Genomic DNA, 17,005 nt, shown 5'->3' with positions numbered 1-17,005 from the left:
TTGTATTGTGAAGTGAAAGAAACTGAAGCCATTTTTTAAATAATAATAATAATAATGACATCACCTTTCCTTCAGGTAGGCTGCACAAAGAACGTACAGAATTCTGCTCTCAACACTTCCATAACAAAGACATGGACCTGTTAGAGCGGGTCCGGAAGAGGGCTACAAAGATGGTTGGAGGGCAGGAGCTCCTCTCCTATGATGAAAAGCTCTTTGTACAGCCATGGTGGCATGTGTCAGTGTGTCATGTATGGAACAGGCAGCAGTAGGTGCCTCCTGTGCTAAGAACAGCAAAGTGCAAGCTTGACACCTTAACTTTCTGTTTTGTGGACACACAGTGCCATTTTTGTTCCATTGCCTGGTTACCTCCCTTTGTGGATGTCTCCTCAGCTGGTTTTGAAAGTAGAGACTGATCTCCTAATTCATGCAGACATTTGGAAAATGTAAGGCTAGCTTGCATTCTGCAAAGCATGTCAGTAGCGGAGGTGAGACCATAGTCCATGCTGCCAGACTTTGTGCTACAATTTAATGACCAGACTAATGATCCCCTTCACATGTGCCTGAAAAAGATCTCATGCAGCTAAACTTCCAGAGTAATTTAGAGGCTAAGGAATTCATTATTTGATGTTACCTTCCAGAGCCTTGCTGATAATGAGCTAACCTGCACTGGGAACACAGCGTCAGTTTTAAAGATGATGCTATCCAGCCCTGGAAAATGAAGTGCATGCAATTTGCCTGCCTTAATTGCTTTGACACTGAAACATGTGTTCTTCATGATTTTAGAGGTTTGGCAATGTTTTTCTCATTAAAGAAGACAGTAACCACCATAAAATATGGAAAATCCAACATATTTAAATGTGAACTATAGAAAGCTTCAATCTGAGCTGCTAGAGAAGTGTGCTTGTGTTGATCATCAGTATGCATAAAGGGTAAGAACTGGAATTAATGTGAGAAGAACCAAGCAATGCTTTCCTGGAGGCAAAATATACTACCTGAGTTGTGTCCCATGGCTAGCAAGGGAAGCAAGAGGCCCGCATTTCTGGGTAATGACCCTCTCTGACGCTGATGCAGTGTATCCAGTGGGAAGATCAAATTTTAAGAAGTAGGTACTTCATTTCAAAAGTATGTCCTTTTCACTCATTTTGGAGAATCTTTATTCAGAATCCAGTTTCCAAAGATGAATATGGTTATTTCCTTTAACTCAGATCAGAGATGGAGGAAACAGCCAAAATTTTTAACCCATCTCTACACTGGGCTTTAGGGCTGGCACTTAGGTTTTTGTTAAAAATTCCTTGGTGCAGGTTAAAAGAAAATGCCATACTCCTCTTAATGACAGTATGCAACACAATGGAAGTATGTGACTTGTTTTTTTGTACTTCACTTTTTTCACCAGTTTTATATCAATTAGTCACTTTTAAAATCCATGGTTATTGACTTTTCACAGTCATGTTGACATTTCAGTGGAGTAGTCACGAGCTATTTTTCAATCACTCAAATCTCTAAAGAGTGCATCAGAAACAGCTTGGAAGAGAAGCTGAAGTAAAACAGCAAGAAACTGAGCCTTAAATATCTGAAGAAATGGATCTGTGCTTTTTTAACTAGGAAGAAATGTTCTAGTTCAGAATTTTCCCCAAACCACTAAAGCTTACAATAACATACATAACATTTTTTATTTTTTTATTTTTTTTATTTTTTTCTGGATTACCACACTTTTTCTTTCTCTGAAGAGACAATGGGCTATAGCATATAGCATAGCTGTGTGCTGCAGCTACCAACTCTTGGTTTTTGTTTAAATCATTTGTAAATGTTTGTTTCCTTGGAGCTTTTCATTGGGAGAAAGTTGCAGACAGTCGACATGTTCCTACATATGCCAGTTAGAGTCCTCAAGCCCACACTTTCTCCTTTTCGTCACTTTTTTTATTTGAACAGATTTCTGTGCCTGGAAGCTTTACCATGGGCCTGGGAGGCAGATTACACTTTTCTCCATGGGATGCATCCAGTTGGCTGCCGGAGATCTGGATCTTATCTTCATTTCTGCTACTAACCTACTTTGGGCAAGCTGCTTCCTTTCTCTGTGCCTTTGTGCCCTTGCTCACCAACTGAGATTAGAAACGGTTCAGGGCAAAGCATGTCTGTAAAAATTACAACGAGTTTGTGCAATACTTTTAGCACAGTGGGGTCCCTCAGACAGTGATGGCCTTAAACTATTGCTAAACGACAAACACGAGTAAGATTCTTACAGCTGCTTTTGATCCACATCTCTCAATGACTCTTACATCTCACCCCATATCATCCTTTAATCCCTTTATCTTCTAATTTTTTGTTGTTTCCCTTTGTCCACAGCAGTTTAAGGAGGCTTTCGTATGCTTTCCTTCCCCTCAGCTCTGAATGCCTGAACTAACACTGACATATTTTCACTCTAAAAAGCTTCACTTAAAGAGTGTAGTGTCACTGTATTGGGAGTGTATCTTACAGAGTGAGATTTTTCCAAGGGGCTGACTCTGGACTTTGCTCCACACAGGGTCACTTGCTATTTGCAGCAGAGAGCACTCCTAGTTGTGGAGCAACTGAGCCCTTAACAATGGCATTTGCCACCCTATTTTCATGATAAATGGGGGTTCACCAAGCACCAGGTGCGGTATGACCAGTATCATCACTTGTAATAGGCAACAGAACAGGTCTGTTGGTATGTGGGTAGTTACAAGTCAGCATTCAAACCCCTGAAGAAAGTTTTGTTGGTGATGTCTTCTTCAGGCAGAGAGCAAGATCAGGTCGCAGCCAGAAAGTGCATGAGACCAGGAGGAAGCAAAGGAAGATTTTAGCAATGGACTCAGATTGGCAAGCTGTTGCCTGTCCTTAGATCTGTCTGTATCCTGGTGATGCTTGTATCTGAAAAAGTGTGTTACTGACCTTTGGTACCTTGGTGGTCAGTTAAATCTGATCTTGTCATCATGCAGTCTTCCACTTTAGGAGGCATAGGACTGAACTTTCTGGGATAATTAGGTAAACCAATTTTAAAATAAATGCACAAAATATATATTAAGCAAAAGGAGTCAAAGGTCTTGACTCAAAATATCATTTTTTTGTTGTTGCTGCTTTCAGTGGACTTTGGACCAAGACCTAGTGTCTATTTTTGATGTCTGTACTAATGCTTCTGCATACACAGTTAATGCAGTCAATTGTTCACTATATCTAGAGCCATTCTGCAAATAACACAGGGCCTCCTGACAGACGGCATGAGTAAAAATTAGCACAAGATTATTGGAGGCACCAAATCACGCCATGGACTTGTTGTTTGGATAATAAAGTTCAGAGGTACAGAGGATAATCTCATCAGAGAGACAGGGTGACCAACTCTCAGTTATCATCCCTCAGTACACTTCCTTTTTAGCTAATTAAACCTTAATTCTTCACAGGAAGCAGTTTCTGCACATTCTGCAATAGCTTGGCTTCATATTATTTAACATATCTCTCTCATTTTTATCTGGAGAAACAGGAAAAGTAAAGTTCCAACATGTAGACCTAAAGCATTGCTTTATCTTTCCATTAGTGTATTACTAGTTCTCATCTGACATAGTACGTGCTCCATTCTCAGAGAATAAAGATTTTTTTTTTTTTTTTTTTTTTTTGTAGGATAAATATGTGGATGAAGCTGGGGAATTTCACTATACATGCTATTTCCTCTCTTCAATACGATAGGGAAAGCACTCTGACTCTTTAGATTTTACTTTCACATCATTATTCACTTCTTTTTTTGTTTGAATAACATTATTTCAGTGTTCCCAACTTCAGACTTTAATAAACCATCACGTTCCTTAAAATACCAATAAACTCAGTGTCTTTTTGTCTTCTGGTGGCCCCATCTATAGGATTTATAATTTCAACTTTTCTTCACAACCGCAAAATACAGAAACTATTTCTTCTAATGGAATGGAACATGACAGTTTCCTGTAATATTATGACTTAGGAAGCCTAGGTTTTAAGAAAAAGCCATCTCTCTCCTAATAAAATCACAAGTGTTGGCAACTCTGTTCCTGTCTTTGACCATTTAATTTTGGTAGCAGGGTCTCACAGCACAGTATCAAAGCATAGCTGACTTGGCTTTTCAGAAAGAAAATTTAGTTTCACAGTCAGCATTAAAATTTATGGAAGAATCAGTCCCTGCTGCTCACCAATCTCCTGTTCAGCAATACGTTTGCAAACACAGTGTCGACATGAAGAATCCATTTATAACAATTCATGAATCCTGTTGAAAGTCATGAACTGGCTGTATATCTGAATTTCAGACAGGAACTCCTTTTTAAAAGTTTTGTCTTTTTTACTCAATCTAATCTGTACCTGGTGTAAAATTCCCTCAGATGAACAATTCTAGCAAGGTTTGTCAAGTTACACGCTTTGCTTTCATAATGAATTTGCTTCCAAAAGGAAGGTAATTTACTCAAGTGAAAGAGTTCGTTTGAGAGATTACCTGTCAATGGTATACCTGATAGTTATCCCTGACACCTCCAGGGGCTGATTGGAGAAGTCTGATCACAAAAGAGGGATGTTTATGAAGACCAGTTCCTTACTCAGGGTGAAGAGTGCTAGAGCAGGAGCACCCTGAGGTAAGACTGCTTTTCTGACCCTGGTATCCTATGCAGATACAGACAGCTCCCCAGAGAAAGAATGAACAGAGAAAAGGATATATATTCAGCTAGTGTGCTCCTAGGTTTTCTAATATCTCTTCCACTTTCTCTTTTAAGTAAAGAACTATACTGTATTACAAAACTGCAAGGCCCAAAAATGAATATTTTATACATCACACCTAGGGATTAAACAGCAAAGGGTCTCCTTGGCTTCTGGGAGAGGATTTGTGTTAGCTATGTGTGTCTGCAAAGAGTCAGTATGAAGCTCCAAAGACCAGCTGTTGGATGGCAGTCCAGAAACTGGGATCAGATAGAACTGAGCTGCATTGCCTTGATATGCCATAAGATCTCCCAAAGGCTTCTGAATCTTACTGTGTCTAGAGGTGGACTCTCCACCCAACATGGGAACATATCCAGTCAGCAGGGAAGCACAACTAAATCTGTAGTTCAAAGAGAGACACATCTAATGTTTTGTTAAACCAGATGTTGCAGGTTTACTACAACATTAACTGAAATTGTGGATGATCTCCCTGTGACTTCAAAGGGGATGTTAACTGAACAGAGCATTGAATCTATGTTCACCTAAGCTGTCTCACAGTGGTAGTTAATGGCCTAAGCTTCAGTTTTATGATCTTGGTAAAAGACTGTTTTAATCAAGCAGCAGGTACAGAAAAAAATATTGTGTTATGATATTTATGATACTAAAGGGAAGGTGATGACTTTCACAAAGCAGTTTTCTCAAAAAATGTCAAAAACATCAAGAACTGTAATGAACATTTACCTGTGACAAAGAAAAAATGAATATCACCTAATAGATTATTTGATGATTCTGTGTACTTGACAGTTGGTAGTTTCTTTATATAGTCATAAGAAGAAGCTGATAACCCATGTCATTAAAAATGTCATTATGATAAAGACATAAACATGGCCTACTGGTTGTTTTATTACTATTTTATATTAGCAATGCACAAGTAGTTTGAATGTTTCACATAAGCTTTAGGTCTGGTTCAGACAGTTCAAACAGCATGCCTGACATAATGATAAATTGGAAGGTATGTCAGGACATACACGTACAATGACTTCATTTCATCATCATCGAAAATGTAAAAATAATAATAATAATAATGAGGAGCTAGGTTATACTTTTCATGCATGTAGACCAATGGATTCATTCAACTTGTCTGTGGAAGTTCAGATCTTTCTAATAAGAATCATATTTTCATAGTCTTCTGCAAGGGGACTCTTTATATAGTGTTCTACTACCAGTTAGTTTCCTCTCTGTTCTTTCAACTCTCCTTGAATTGTCAAATTTTTCTTCCTTTAGGGACCTGTCCTATTAGCTGACATAGAAGAATATGACCAACATTCTCATTCAACCACTGGAAGAAGGTTTGATTAATCAAAAAATAAATTTGTTATAGAATGACTGTCATTTCTGTTAAAAAAACACAGATTATAAAACACAGCTTTGGCACCATACTGTTATTGAACAGAAAAAAGTCCCATACTTGTCTAAAAATTAATAGACTAAAATTCAGTCAGGATAAATATCCTTTCTTAGGAATTATGAAGGGAATTAGAAAAAAAAATATATTATGTTATACACTAAAAATACAGTTGCTCAAAATGTTCACTATTTTTCACAAGAGATCAAAATTAGATATGATCCAAGACACAACTAGGTTTCATAGGAAATGGTGAAGAAATATTTTTTGTCAAATTTCAGTTGGAAATAATCTGACATCCCAATGAAAGAACAAGAAAATTAATTTAACCATATCTCATTGCTTACTCAGACCTTTTACTGTTATTTATTGATTTTCCTTGTTGTCATTTTGATTGTTCTCTATAAAAAGTGTATATATTAAAAAAAAAAAAAAGATTTTGTACAGTAACCTTTGTTTTAGTGACAACTCATAAAAAGGTAGGAAGAGTATGTTTGTCCTCATTCATAAAATTCTATTATTATTATACCTTTTATCTTGGAGCTATATTGCTCTGATATCAGAAAACATGGAGACTTGTATGAGAAATGAGAATTTTACCCTACATTTTCTTACTTTAAATTTAAAGATTAAAAACAACAACAACAACAACAACAAAATCATTGTTTTGTTTCTAACTAGGTGGTGTTCCTGAACAGCAACAAGATTTCATTGCTCTTGCTCTAAAGAGTCCCAGTATCTATCTCTACAACAACACTCTGAGACGTCTTCAGTCATACAATTGTTTTAGGACTAGCAAACCACTGGTTTATGTTCAAACTTTAATATAAAGAATAATTATCAAAAATCCATGTTGTTCATGTTCTTGTCCCAGAATTAGATAATTGTAAATCTCATAAAAGCAATTAGTATCTTAGTATCCTTATCGCATCTTATTTTAATATTGTTATGGATACACAAGCAAATTGAGATCAAAAAAATTCTCCCCCACAGGAAAAAAAAAAATAAAAATTTAACAACAGCATCTCATTTTAAGCCTAACTTCTAATAACTTTTTAGACTATATCTTATTCCAGCACTCCTCTTCAGTTTTTAGCTCAGATCAGGACTGAAACAGATGGGACCCAGTACCATGGAAGACTGCTTTTGTAATGTCTCTGGCCTATCTCGAAGCAGAAACTACCATTTAACTTTTAATTTAAGAGGAGCTGTTTCCAGAGCTCTACTTCACTATTTAGATCTTAAAGGTCACGTTATACCTGAAAAAAAGTTGACCAGCGTCTATTCCTTCAGGCAGTTCATCCCCCTGAGAAAAGTCTCTTCCACTTGCAGTAAACATATCAAGTAAAGCTGGCAATGAACTCTGATACAGCCATACATTTGTGTGAAAACTTGTTAAAGAAAATTCATGAGTGAAGGTTATTTTTGTTTCTTTGTTAGTTTTTTTTTTTTTTTTTTTTTTTTTTTTTTGGTGTGGTGGCATTTTTGTTGTTGTTTTGTTTTGTTTTGTTTTGAATTAATGAGCCTGATTTTTAATCACAGGTTAAAATGAACATGGCATGTTCATAAGGTATGGACTAATAACGGCTCTGAAGTCTTGTGTGCCTATGAGCTTATGACTCTAAAATTAACAACAGCACTAGGTTGAGTGCTGTTTTAACAGTGTTCTTCCACATGATCTTAAATGCTATAATCGCTACCCAAAAACCTTACCAAATGAAAAAGGCCTAAGTACTAGAAAAGTCGAATGCCATTTCCAGTGCATTTAAAGAATGTAAATAGGAAAATAAGAATAAACCAGAAGATTGAGCCTCTTTTTCTCTTGGACTACTGAAAGTTTATTCAGCTGTTTCTGATGCCTTTAAACTAATTTTTCCTTCAGCCATCTGTTCTAGCTTTTTTTTTTTTTTTTTTTTTTTTTCTTCTTCTAAGAAAATAGACTTCTCCTGCATGCTACATTTTGGTGAAATACTTATTTTAACTTCTTGTTGATTTCATGCAAAGAGAATGTAGGCTTTACTTGAAATAAGCATATCAACATATTCCTCCGCAGCATATCACTGTTCAAAGGCTTTGCTTTTATAAGACTGTTTTCTTTACCCCTTCAGAGCTGAAAATATTACTCCTCCACAAGCACCATTTAAGACCCAAGTGTCAATGAACCAGGCAGTGAAATGACAGTTACTTAAACAGCACATGATTCGAGACAGTTTTAGGAAATTCCTAACACTTTGCGTCCAGTTTCTTTCCTGGATACAAAGGGACAGATTGTGCCTGACCTTGGGGGATGCACAAGAGGAGAGGAGGGAGGAGGGGGAGGCCTGCACATGGTGCTTTCCCTTTTGCTTTCCCTTCTTTCCTCTCTACACAAGTTATTCCCTTCCTGAGACATTGGGTGCAGTCTCTTTTCTTTAGATATGACCTCAAAGATTGTCTGAGGTAAAGTGACTAGAACCAATGCAAGTTTTGCCACTTAGTGCAATTGGTCCCTATTGGATCCTGAACTCAGACTTAGTAAAAAAAGACAAGGAATAACGTTCACTCATTAATTCATCCTGCCATCCTTCTGGCACATTCTGGGCATCTCTACTATTAGCTCTCCCTGAATAATCTTTGTCAGAAACTTGGACTGCTGAAATAAGTCTATGGAGAGTTGCACAGCCCAGTCAAAACCCTTTTAACACAGGTAATAAAGAAAAACTGGTGGCCTAGTGGCTAGGAAATTCAGGAGGATGGGATATGCCCATGTTAAGGTTTATCTGCCTGCTGGGAAGGAAAGACATTTAATAGCCTCTTCATTTGCCAAAGCTTTTCGGAGTATTGGTTAAATCCAAAGTGTATCCTTTACCTCTTTGTCTTTTTTTCAGCTATCAGAATGTTTCCCATTATTCCAACAAAGGCAACTAAAGACAAAAATTGATTTTTTTGTATGATAGAAAACATTCTGTCATCAGTGTTAAAGGACAGCTTTAACTATAATGGTTATAAAGACATGCATGCAAAGAAAAAAAAATCTTGCCTACTCTAAGTCCCTTGCACTCAATACTTTCGGATTCCTCAGTGCTCCATATTAGTCCAGTAATTACGAGGACATTTTGCAGCAGGTCTTTAACTCTGCTTCCAATGTCATCTTGCTGCAAGTCCTTAAAGTCATGGCCTCTGGTGGTTTCTGTATGCACTATGTGCTGTTTTTCTGCTGTTCCTTTACCCATTGCAGATGAATCAAGAGGTCCAGTGGAAACTGGACAACCAAATTAAGGATGTGAGAGGTTGGAAAAAATTATTCTCTCCCTAGGTTGGAGTGGCTGCCTTTTATAACTCCAATTTTGCTTCAGAAATCATATGGATTTCTCTTTCCTATCCAAGCTACTGTTGATAGAAATAATTGTTCTTTATTTAATGTTGGGACAGGTGGAAGACAACGGTCGGCTACAAAATCTTGTGAAATAAGCCAGGGACAAGTCAGTTCCCTATTATGTTGCTTAAGCTTCTGCTCTGAGCTCTACATCAGGGCTATGCTGGGGAGTTCATATAAAACTGCTACTGATACAAAGTCCATATCACTTTTTAAATTTTTGCATTTGCCATTTAGGCAGCTGCTTTGTATTTTCTTTTCCAGGGCATGCTCTTTTTAGTGCCTAGCAGCTTTTTCCATTTAGTTAAAGACCATCCACCTGGTTTTCTGCATGGCAGACAGTGCCAGAGAAATGATAAAGACAGCTCAGCAGAGTAGTACATATGTAATGAATGCATCATCCACAAAAAGAACCTCACTGGCTGACATATTATAAGAGGGATTTTCCCTTTTATATGCATACATGTGGGAATTAGAAGGTTGTCTTGTCCTCTCACACAGAAATGAGAGAGTGGCTGTGAGCACACCCTCCCCAACACTGCCCTCCCCAGCTTGAGGTGAAAGCTTGGTGCCACCACAGCTGCAGTGTCTGCTGTGGGGAAGTCAATGAACCACCCTCATGGTGGTCCATCTCCATGAGGATGCTGTCAGCTGTGACATTCCCCCCCCCTCTTTTCCCATGCTAGGAGATGTGTGGAAATGCAAGGCAAAGTTCAGAGGTGTTTTTTTCTTTGAGGGAGAGAGCTAGAGAGTTATTTAAGGAATGCTTTCTTGGTGAGGGCTGGATATTTTGGCAGTTTGGCCTGAGCAAATTTCTACATGCAGGGACAGAGCTTAGAATCATAGAATCATTAAGGTTGGAAAAGACCTTCAAGATATCTGGTCCTGACTATAGTGATTTCAGTTTTAAGAGGAATCTCAGTCCTCTGATAATGGACGTTTGTGTTCTCCAGTGCTCAAACACAGGTAGTGTGGATTTAACACTTAGTAAGTAGATTGGTTTGTACTCGAGATGCTTTCTTTTGCTATGGGAATGCTAAGCAGATACCACGAAAATGTCTCAGAGTTATGTCACTTCTGATTGGCCATAACCCAGTCCAAAATATATGCAGAAAACTCTTTGATGATTTAATGTATGGGAAAGGACTTTAAAGCCTTAGAATTTGCTATGAATTCACTGCCTTGAAGGTCCAGTAATGAAAGGGGAATATGCTTTGATTTAAAGAGCGGCTTTAAAACATTCAGCTTTGTATTTAAATGCAATTAGGACCACAGCATGCTGCCTATCCAGTTTTCCCTGTAATTATTATCTTAAACACAGGACTCTCTGGCCTTTTGTTCAAGCATTGCTGCTTGATATGATTTGCAGGATGCCGCAGGTGTGCATCTCCCTCAGCAGTAGCAGATAACCATGTACATTTGCTCTGCTACATCACACTGTTTCTGAAACACTCTTTCTTCTTTCCTGTGTATTTAGTATTGGGTAATTTGACAGTTTGGTTTCTCTTATGGAAAATGAAGTCAAACATTTCTAAACCTGCTCATGTACACATAAGAGCCTAAATTAACCTTCATGATTCTGCTAATCCATTGAAGTGCCTAAGTAAGGATCTGAATTAAATGCTTTTTTTTTTTTTTTTTTTTTTTTCCAAACAAGCTTGATAATGTTGACTTAATTGCTTATCTAAAACAAATAGCTCTAAGTTACTGACCCCCTCCCACCCTGAGACATAGCACTCTTATCAATCTCCCTGAAGTAACACTCCAGTCATCACACTTTTAGCTGGGAGATTAATAACGAATGTTCTGGTGAAAAAGAACAATTGTTCACACTCCAGCTTGGCCTTACGTACAACTGTAAGTACAACGCTTGACAACTCTTAAGTGGCTGAAAGCCTAGATAAGTTTTAATCTAAAACATTATTAATCAGGACAGTTCTCTCTAATGTATACAATGAAGAATTATAGGGAACCACAGCTTTGAGCAAAGACATTTCAGGTGACTGAGGCGCTGGTGCTACTGAGTGGTGAGACCTGGAAGACTGCACTGAAGCTTCAAGGCAGGCCGTCAGGGAGAGAGGTGGGAAAAGGGAAGCTGAAGGAAAGAAGAAGAGAACAGATGTGATGGTGTCAGAGGTGCTGTGTGAAAGATGGACTTAGTTTCATTGATTGTAAGGAAAGAAGATACAATTGCCTTTTGGTACAGTACAGAATTTCATACAACTCTTTTATATGTATTTGGCTACATGCAGGGCTTATCGAGACACCCAGACTTACTCAGAAGTCTAAAGAGCTGTTTCAATGAAAGTATTTGTTTCTTTTATCTTCCCCTCACAGAAATAGAGCCTTCTTGGCTACGTCAGTACAATGCAGCTCAGCACTCTGTAAGGATTCCTGTGTAAGGAGTCTCCAGACAAACTGGCATGTCTGTATAGCACAACACAGAGATACAGAGTTCAGCTTGTCAGCTGTGTTTCCATGTCAGAACAGCATTGCCAACCTTGGGCAATTCAGTCTTGCTACTCGTTATTCACTCTGTTTCCAGAGATCTGCATAGCACTGCTTTGTGCAATGCATATGGATCTCTGCATTCCTACTACAGCCCTTGAATTGCATGCCTGTTTATTCCAGCCTTCTCCCAGAAGTGCAAATGGTACAGCCTGGCTTCTCATTGTTCAACAGACACTGTGAGTTGTGGGATTGAGCTTACTGTTAAGGATAATGTGCTGAGTTGTCAGCATTTGTACAGCATTGGGCTACATTCAGATTTTCATGAAGGGTGAGTAAGTCTATTGACACTGGTGGAATACTTTATAGTTAAGCAGCAAGATCAGGTTGTGGACCATCCCTTAGCTGTTCTTAGAACAATGAGAGTGGCCAGCGTGTGAATGTAGAATAAAGCCCATATGATTCAAGTACCATTTTTAGTATTCATTTCATCTGCTAGCAAAAGCATTTGTCTTATCATTCCCCCCAACAGTTATCATTCTGTTCTATAATTTCTGTACCATGCATTGTGAGTGTATCTTAAAGGGCTGGTGTTCTTGGCTAAGGTAGCCACCAACCAGCAAACAACGCTGACCATGGTTGCTCTTCCATGGAGCTTGGCTCCAGCGTCCAATCTTGGGTTTCCTCTCTCTGTTCTTCTAGGTCCCTGGATTTTCTGCACTCTCATGATGATGCTTGTGCTTGTGTCAGAGTCCTGGGTAGACTTATGGCTCCAAAGGAAGCTTGAATTCAGCTGGAATTCTGTTCATTTAAAATGAGTAGACAAATTGATCTTCAGATTCTGGTACCAGTTGTGGGCCAATTTCCCTTCATGGAAACAAGATCTGTTTGAAATTCACAGGGTGCTACAGCTGGATCTGCTTGGGATTTTTTGAACTACACCCAAGAGTGCAAGCCATTCCAGTGCTTACATGTCCAATGGATTTTAAAGGAGGGGAGAGGGGGGGGAAGGGGGCTCTATAAAGGCTTTTTTGGACCAAAGGGTTCTTCAGTTCATTTGTGAATAATATTAGTGCCATCTGGAAGGAGTGTTAGCAAATTCAAGCTGGAGAATTACATTCCTGCTACAAGAAAGCACCAGTCAGAGGCTTGACTCCACATTTTGTTGTAGAGGCCAGCTCTGTTGGAAGTGTCTTTGTCTTCACCATGGGCAAGATGCCCATCAGGTGGCTCCTGACCTGCCTGAGCCCGGAGGAGCAGGAGGGATCCTCTGTCTGGGAGGAAGACATTTAACTTGCTCTGAGAATCTGGTTCCTGGCTTGCAGCTACTGACTGCTGAATTATGCACCATGGTTTTCTAATGCAGACTGCTGTTCCCCCAGGAATGGAGCAGAGACTACTCATTTAACACAGGACTTGAGATCTGACTGAAACCTGGATCCCAGAGGAACAAAGCCAGTACTCTATTCAAGACGTCACTCACACTCTTCCCACATGCTATATTGTTACAACATGAGCACTGCGGCTGGAGTCTTCAATTTCTCAGTAAAACAAGACCCAACCCTGCCATGTGGTAGAGGAATGTCAATCTATTTTGATGTTGAGAACCAAAAAGTCGCGGATGAAAGAGCATGTCAAGATTTACAGTCCTGTTTTTAATTCATCTGAAGGTGCTGATTACTAGCGGCACTAAATCAAGCCCTGTTGCCTGTCTGGACAGGGAACACCTGGGGAAGAAAACCTTGATCTGCACAGTGGCTGGGGCAGGGTGGAGGGCACAGCTCACCTGCAGTAATCCCTCAGCCCTGAAGATGGCTGCACTGGAGCTGCTCGTGGGAGCCCGGGGGAGTCGGTGGCCCAATTATCAGCAGGCTCTGATCCCACAGTCACACAGATACAGTAATGACCTGATAGCATGATCACTGACCTTTGTTTTAAAAACACAGATACTTTATAAATACAAAGCTGCAGACAGCCTGCAAAAGCTGTCTGCATCCCAGAACAATGCTATTGCACAATAACAATCCCATTTTGTTAAAAGCAAACAAACAAAAAATTCTAACCCAGTTACTCAACAGCTCAGGGGCGTGCCAAATAGTTTTGAAAAAAGCCATTTTAGGCTGGAGAGAAAGGGCCTACCTAGATATTGCTTGCTTCTGCGGTCAGTCTGCAGGGCCATTTCCAATGTCATGTACATTTGTGCATGAGGTGGTGGCTGCTCCACGTCAGAAATGGCATCAGCCAGAGGAGAGTGAGGCTCTGCGTGTCGTCCATGCCCCTTGGTACCAACCCAGAGCCCACCCTCGTGGGGAATTGTCTTCAAACACTGAGGCTGTTTGGTAACAGTCATCCTTGCTTTGGTGCGTGTCTGAAGTCTGCCCAGACGTTGTTCTCTGGAAACCTATGATGCAGCAACTGGGGAGGTCAGGTCCTTTGTGAACCTCAGCTGTCACAGGCGGCTACCCTGATATGATGCAGGACCATATTCTTTAAATAGGCAAGTCAAGGGAAACAAAAGGAAACCAAAGACAATGATGTGCTAAAATGAGCTTTTAAAGTGTTAGGCACAAGATAGAAACGTGTTTAATAAAATCAAGTATAGAAATATCTTATTCATCTTAGTGGATTGGTCTTCAACCTCTAGAAGTCAATGCAAAGACAGTTATTATTTTTGCTACCTACAGAAGGTTTCAAGTCATAAAACTCTGTCAGGATTTAGGTCCAAAGGCAACATGGGGAGGGTGGGAGGCTGGTTCAGGCTTGTGGACCAGTTTGAATCCTTGGTGCAAAGCATAAGGTAGATGGTTCCCAATTGAATCCAAACTTTCCCAAAATGGAAGAAAAAAAAAAAAAAAAAAAAAAAATCCAATGTTCTACTTCACATCTGGTTTTCATAAAATGGAAGAAATCTATATTCCAGAATTTTTCAACACATCTTAGGAGCTTCAGTGCAAACCCCTAATGAGACAGTAGCTTGGTATTACACACCATCTCTTCCAGCCTCCCCTCCTTCAACTTCACACATACCAACCAACTTATTTGCTGCTCCTCAAACCAACTTTTGGCCATATTCACCTCCAGTTGAATATCTGAGGCTGCACACTGACAATACACACACCTTGGCAAAACCCTGATATGCAACTTGCCTAAGGAAATTGTCATGGGCTTGGATTCTTACAGAATAACTCTCCATATATTTGTCTGTAAGATTTCTCACCTTCCCTCCAAATTTTGAAGTCTCTAAGGTAATGTTTTTGCAAACAATCTTTGGATCTCTCAAATCAGTAAACTGAAAAGGCTAAAAGAGACATGAAGGAGCCATCTGGCTCCTATTCATGTAACCAAATATTTCTGAATTAGAAAATATCCCAAATGAAGTTATTACAAAACAGAGGTAACTTCCCTACCAAAGCACACTGTGGTAACAGAATTTGAAAGACCTATATAACTGTGAGTGCAGATGAGTCATCCATAAAGATATCTATTTAACTGTTTATCCTGCTTAAATACACTAGACAATCTTGTTCTCTAGGAAATAAGATTTCGAGTTTCTTTTTAGGCAAAGATAAAATTTTATACTTTTTTTTTTTTTTTTTTCAATAATTGATTTTTTCTTCGTCTTTTGCCAAGTAAGAAGTCTGGTGACAGTTTCTTCCCAGCAGGACCTCTAATCCGATGATGTGTTCTCAAAATGGAAAGGGAAGACATACCACAAAACACTGGTAATGTTAAAAAAAATGCTTGGTACCAATTTGAGCTATGTTGATATATACAATTTGTAAGGATTTCGTAGTCTAAATACCCCAAAGAAAAGGCATTTTTGTGGTATTTCTATTGGAAGAAGCTCAGCAACAAATAATGTGGCAATATTTCTAGCTGAAACAGTGCAATGAGGCATTTTTAGTTGGGATGGTAAAAATAACATAACTGAACTCTTTGGCCTAAAAGGCCTTTCTGGCATTCTTTCTGTTGAAAAGCTGTAGGTGGGAAGATTTTCAATGGGAGATATGGGAATTTCTTCAGTCAGCTTTTGGGGGCATAATCTTCACTGAGTTCACATCGGTTAAAACAGATTTCTCTGCCAGCCAGTTCATTAACCTCAATGCAGGCCATGTCTTCCTCTCTCCAAGGACTGAGTTACATTCAAATAAGGTCTCTATATGCTCAAGTATTTCCCATCAATGCAGATATGAAAACATTCAGAGAGCCACTGTCAACAACATCACAAAACACTTACCAAAATACTCAAGAAACCAACATCAACAATGTATAAAACATATGTAGATGTATTTGGGTCTCTTTAAAAATGTTCTGTTACATGTTTTACCTGAACCAGTCTTTCCCCCAGAATTGTATGTGCAATGGCATTGTGTAGTACTGTCTTATATGCAACTGAGAATTGGACATGAGAGAGCATTTAAATGCTCTTCCGAAAACCTAAGCCTTAGGGTCAGGCATATCACATCTCACTTGTTCCAATGAATAAGTTCATCTTGCATCTCCTGTGCAAAAACAATGTACTTTTTTATTCCCTGCCATGTCCCCTCCTATATCTTTAGGACCTGCTGTCTTTCCTTTGCATTGCTACAGCTCCTTTAAGCTCTCTTGTGTACATAAACAAGCCATCCCACCCTTTGCAGACACTGGGGACTTGCCAAAGGACAATCTCTGAGTTGTGTAAGGTGGGTTTATTTGCCCTTTGCACTTTTTTCTTGCCAGTCCTGGGCAGTGCAGAACAGTACTTACTGTGGCTGCAGCCAGCCTTGCCTTGGCAGCCTTCTCTGGAGGACTGTTGCATGCAAGGTTCAGGTTTCCTTCATAACTCATACTACCCTGGGAGCTGATTTGGCACTTTTACAGACATACTGTAGTAGGATCCACATCTATGTGCATGTTAGCTCCCTCTCCTCTGTTGTAAATAGCAGAAACTTATTCCTTTCAATGGACCCTGAAAGAACAAGTGATTCTGGAATAAGGTGTTCTAAACTAAGTAAAACTTGCTGGTTTTAAAAACCAGGCAAGGCTGTTCATTATCTATTATTGAAGTGATTTTAAAATATATATATATATAGGATATAATTTTATGCAAACATATGTATTCAAGTTATTATTTTTAAATTGTGAGAGAAGTC

This window comes from Oxyura jamaicensis, chromosome 3, assembly GCF_011077185.1.
Source record: "Oxyura jamaicensis isolate SHBP4307 breed ruddy duck chromosome 3, BPBGC_Ojam_1.0, whole genome shotgun sequence".
NCBI lineage: Eukaryota > Metazoa > Chordata > Aves > Anseriformes > Anatidae > Oxyura > Oxyura jamaicensis.
Note: the sequence above shows the minus strand (reverse complement) of the source record.